This window comes from Bufo bufo, chromosome 3 (genome assembly GCF_905171765.1).
Source record: "Bufo bufo chromosome 3, aBufBuf1.1, whole genome shotgun sequence".
In the NCBI taxonomy this organism is placed as follows: Eukaryota; Metazoa; Chordata; class Amphibia; order Anura; family Bufonidae; genus Bufo; species Bufo bufo.
Window position 1 is genome coordinate 644,206,584 of NC_053391.1, and position 6,000 is coordinate 644,212,583.

Below are 6,000 nucleotides of genomic sequence, written 5' to 3' on the forward strand. Positions count from 1 at the left end.
AGACACCCTCATATACAGACCCCAAACCATGACTCCCTCGTATATATACAGACACCCAAAAATAAAGACCCCCTACCAGGCTTCCCTTGTATATTCAGACACCCCATATACAGAGCCTAAACCATGCCTCCCTCGTACATATATACAGACACCTCTATATACAGAGCCCGAACCAGGCCTCCCTTGTATATACAGATATCTCATATACAGACCCCAAATCAGGCCTCCCTTGTATATACAGACCCCAAATCATGCCTCATATATATACAGACCCCAAATCATGCCTCATATATATACAGACCCCATACCAGGCTGCCCTTGTATATACAGACCCCAAACCAGACCTCACGTATTTACACTGAACAAAAATATAAACACTTTTGGTTTTGCTCCCATTTTGCATGAGCTGAAGTCAAAGATCTGAAACATTTTCTAAATACACAAAAGACCCATTACTCTCAAATATTGTTCACTAATCTGTCTAAATCTGTGTTAGTGAGCACTTCTCCTTTGCCGAGATAATCCATCCCACCTCACAGGTGTGGCATATCAAGGTGCTGATTAGACAGCATGAATATTGCACAGGTGTGCCTTAGACTGCTGTCACGGCTGAGGATGGGGGAAATCCTCAGCCGTGTACCGCCAGGTCATGTTATGGCCTACTCGGCCAGGAGAACAGGATAGGGAGCAGGTCACCTCCTAAGAGCGTCCCTACCCTGACCCTTACTCCTAACTGCATGGGCCGACCTTAAAGGTAGGAGGGCCCATGCGCAGGAACCTCGGAGCCCTATCTTACCCTCCGCAGATCCCTGCGCTAGGAGTCAGGGTAAGACGACCTACTCCTCCTAGACGCGGAGGAGCAGGAGTCTCACTGGCCAAGCTGTTGGGAAAATGGGGGAACACAAACAGTACTATGGATATGGCAGGTAATGTGAACTAGATCCACTTACCTGCCACAGCCTTGCTGACTGGATCCCTGTGCAGGCAAGCTGAAGTCCAGACAAGATTCAATGAACCCAGCAAACACACAACCACACACAGGAACCCAGATCCATAGCTGCACAAATATACACAGGAACAAATCAACTGATCATAACATAACATAGAGTATAACAATTTATGATCACAAGGGTGGCCCACACTGGCAGATGGAAATGACCAGGAGAGTTCCTCCAGCTTACAAGGCTGGAGTACCCCTCAGAAGTCTGTCTCAACTGAGGCTATATAGCCCAGGCAGCCACACCCACAAACGGACACACCCAGTGCACACACTAGGAAGGAGATTAACCCTTCCAACACCAGGGAAGGGAAAACACAACTTAAAGGGGAAAGTGCACACACTGACATAACACACGGTGCACACAACACACACACCTAACAGAAGGTTGCTAGGTGTGACCGCATGCCAAGGCAGCAAGCTGCCTAGCAACGCACAGGCTGCTCTGCTGCTAAAAACACTGGTTGCCCGCGGCAACCACAAGTGAGGCCACAGACAAGCGGCCCTCACCCGTGGTTGAACGCCCATACAAAACCGCAGGCAACCGCATGCGGTAAGGAGTCACGGTCATGGGCATGGCCGTGACAACTGCCCACAATAAAAGCCCACTCTGAAATGTGCAATTTGATCACACAACACAATGCCACAGATGTCGCAATGTTTGAGGGAGCGTGCAATTAGCATGCTGACTGCAGGAATGTCTATCAGAGCTGTTGCCCGTGCAATGAATGTTCATTTCTCTACGTCGTCTCCAAAGGCGTTTCAGAGAATTTGGCAGTACATCCAACCGGCCTCAAAACCGCAGACCACATGTAACCACACCAGCCCAGGACCTCCACATCCAGCATGTTCACCTCCATGATCGTCTGAGACCAGCCACCCGGACAGCTGTAGCAGCAATCGGTTTGCATAACCAAAGAATTTCTGCACAAACTGTCAGAAACCGTCTCAGGGAAGCTCATCTGCATGCTCGTCGTCCTCATCGGGGTCTGGACATGACTGCAGTTCGTCGTCGTAACCGACTTGAGTGGGCAAATGCTCACATTTGATGGCGTCTGGCATGTTGGAGGCGTTCTGTTCACGGATGAGTCCCAGTTTTCACTGTTCAGGGCAGATGGCAGACAGCATGTGTGGCGTTGTGTGGGTGAGCGGTTTTCTGACGTCAACGTTGTGGATCGGGTGGCCCATGATGGCGGTGGGGTTCTGGTATGGGCAGGCGTATGTTATGGACAACGAACACAGGTGCATTTTATTGATGGCATTTTGAATACACAGAGATACCGTGATGAGATCCTGAGGCCATTGTTGTGCTGTTCATCCACGACCATCACATCATGTTGCAGCATGATATTGCACGGCCCCATATTGCAAGGATCTGTACACAATTCCTGGAAGCTGAAAACATCCCAGTTCTTGCATGGCCAGCATACTCACTGGACATGTCACCCATTGTTTGGGATGCTCTGGATCGGCATATACGACAGCGTGTTCCAGTTCCTGCCAATATTCGCACAGCTATCGAAGAGGAGTGGACCAACATTCCACAGGCCACAATCAACAACCTGATCAACTCTATGTGACAAGGATGTTTTGCAATGCGTGAGGCAAATGGTGGCCACACCAGATACGGACTGGTTTTCTGCCCCCCCCCCCCCCCCCCCCCCCCACCGGCAATGTGCGTTCCACATTTTGCGGACCGCACATCGCCGACACTTAATAGAAAATGTAAAAAAGAGATAACTGGGCACACCTAGGATATTGGTAATTGGTATTTAATAGTTAGTTGTATAAGTTATTAAAAGTTTATTAAAGGTACTTGCGATAATTTAGAATGTAAAATCACTGACACAATATTAGGTAACATACAAAATATCAATTCTGCGTCCCAGTGGCCGGAGTGGAGCCGCAACAGTCACTGCCGGCAATTGAGCAGCCTCACTCCAATCCCTGCGCAAGCAGAACGAATATGGAACATATAGGTTACAAGCGCCAAAATAACATTAAGTTGGCGAATTGCTGTAGTAATGACATATAGAGGTGATAAAAGTAATAAGATAAATGCAATCTAAAAGGAATAATGTCCCGGTAACGTTATAAATAGAAATTCATTTCTCCTGAAGGTTAGCAAAAATGTCCAAATGTACCAAAGGTACCAACAAGTGGTGGTATGTAGTCTATTCACAATGGTGCGGTAGTTTGGTTCATTCAGTCATTAGGCCAGCGGCGTCCCGCTTATGGTCTAAAGTTAATCCGACAGTTGGACAAAAGGACATAAAGGAACAGTCTTACCGGTGATGGAGGGTTCTCACCGTAAGGAGAAACCTCTGCCGTCTAACGAAACTCAATCCTGGTTTTTGTGCAGTCGGGTAGGGCTCGCGGTAGATGCTGTAAGTCACCTGTTCGCAGTCGAATCACTGCACGAGGTCCCGCTTGTTTGAGTCCTAATGGAGTATCCCAACCTTTCAGATGGATGTTTCAGATCGGCTGTGCGTGACGAGTCGGCTCAAGATTGTTCCTTTCTTCAGTCGATGCGGTGCACTCGCATATGCTTGAATTTGGGGGGTCAGACCAGACGCGTTTCGGGGTTAAAGTGTCCCCTTCATCAGTGGCTATTTTTTCGGGATCGGACTTGCGGACCCGGAAGCATTTCCGGATCTGGGGGTCGGCAATTCCGTTCCGCAAAATGCGGATCGGAATTGCGGACGTGTGAATGGAGCCTTAGACAGATTTGTGAACAATATTTGAGAGTAATGGGTCTTTTGTGTATGTAGAAAATGTTTCAGATCTTTGAGTTCAGCTCATGTAAAATGGGAGGAAAACCAAAAGTGTTTCATTTATATTTTTGTTCAGTGTATATACAGACACCGCCATATACAGTCCCCAAACCAGGTCTCCCTTGTATATATGCAGACTGCAAACCAAGCCTCCCTTGTATATACAGACACTCCATATACAGAGCCCAAACCATGACTCCTTTGTATATACAGACACCCCATATACAGAGCCCAAACCATGCCTCCCTCGTATATATACAGACACCCCCATATACAGAGTCCAAACCAGGCCTCACGTACAGTCAGGTCCATAAATATTGGGACAGCAACACAATTCTAACATTTTTGGCTCTATACACCACCACAATGGATTTGAAATGAAGCAAACAAGATGTGCTTTAACTGTAGACTGTCTGCTTTAATTTACATCCAAATCAGGTGAACGGTGTAGGAATTACAACAGTTTGCATATGTGCCTCCCACTTGTTAAGGGACCAAAAGTAATGGGACAATTGGCTTCTCAGCTGTTCCATGGCCAGGTGTGTGTTATTCCCTCATTATCCCAATTACAATGAGCAGATAAAAAGTCCAGAGTTCATTTCAAGTGTCCTATTTGCATTTGGAATCTGTTGCTGTCAACTCTCAAGATGAGATCCACAGAGCTGTCACTACCAGTGAAGCAACCATCATTAGGCTGGAAAAAAAACAAAACAAACCCATCAGAGAGATAGCAAAAACATTAGGCGTGGCCAAAACAACTATTTGGAGCATTCTTAAAAAGAAGGAACGCATCGGTGAGCTCAGCAACACCAAAAGACCCAGAAGACCACAGAAAACAACTGTGGTGGATGACCGAAGAATTCTTTCCCTGGTGAAGAAAACACCCTTCACAACAGTTGGCCAGATCAAGAACACTCTCCAGGAGGTAGGTGTATGTGTGTCAAAGTCAACAATCAAGAGAAGACTTCACCAGAGTGAATACAGAGGGTTCACCACAAGAGGTAAACCATTGGTGAGCCTCAGAAACAGGAAGGCCAGATTAGAGTTTGCCAAACGACATCTAATAAAGCCTTCACAGTTCTGGAACAACATCCTATGGACAGATGAGACCAAGATCAACTTGTACCAGAGTGATGGGAAGAGAAGAGTATGGAGAAGGAAAGGAACTGCTCATGATCCTAAGCATACCACCCCATCAGTGAAGCATGGTGGTGGTAGTGTCATGACGTGGACATGTATGGCTGCTAATGGAACTGGTTCTCTTGTATTTATTGATGATGTGACTGCTGACAAAAGCAGCAGGATGAATTCTGAAGTGTTTCGGGCAATATTATCTACTCATATTCAGCCAAATGCTTCAGAACTCATTGGACGGCGCTTCACAGTGCAGATGGACAATGACCCAAAGCATACTGCAAAAGCAAGCAAAGAGTTTTTTAAGGGAAAGAAGTGTAATGTTATGCAATGGCCAAGTCAATCACCGGACCTGAATTCGATTGAGCATGCATTTCACTTGCTGAAGACAAAACTGAAGGGAAAATGCCCCAAGAACAAGCAGGAACTGGAGACAGTTGCAGTAGAGGCCTGGCAGAGCATCACCAGGGATGAAACCCAGTGTCTGGTGATGTCTATGCGTTCCAGACTTCAGGCAGTAATTGACTGCAAAGGATTTGCAACCAAGTATTTAAAAGTGAAAGTTTGATTTATGATTATTATTCTGTTCCATTACTTTTGGTTCCTTAACAACTGGGAGGCACATATGCAAACTGTTGTAATTCCTACACCGTTCACCTGATTTGGATGTAAATACCCTCAAATTAAAGTTGACAGTCTGCAGTTATAGCACATCTTGTTCGTTTCATTTCAAATCCATTGTGGTGGTGTATAGAGCCAAAAATGTTAGAATTGTGTCGATGTCCTAATATTTATGGACCTGACTGTAGATACCCCAAATCAGGCAACCCTTGTATATACAGACACCCCATATACAGACCCGGAACCAGGCCTCCCTTGTATATACAGACACCCCATATACAAAGCCCAAACCATGACTCCCTCGTATATATAGACACTCCCATATACAAAGCCCAAACCATGACTCTCTCGTATATATACAGACACCCCCATATACAGAGCCCGAACCAGGCCTCCCTTGTATATATACAGAACCCAAACCAGGCCTCCCTTGTATATACAGACACCCCATATACAGACCCCAAATCAGGCCTC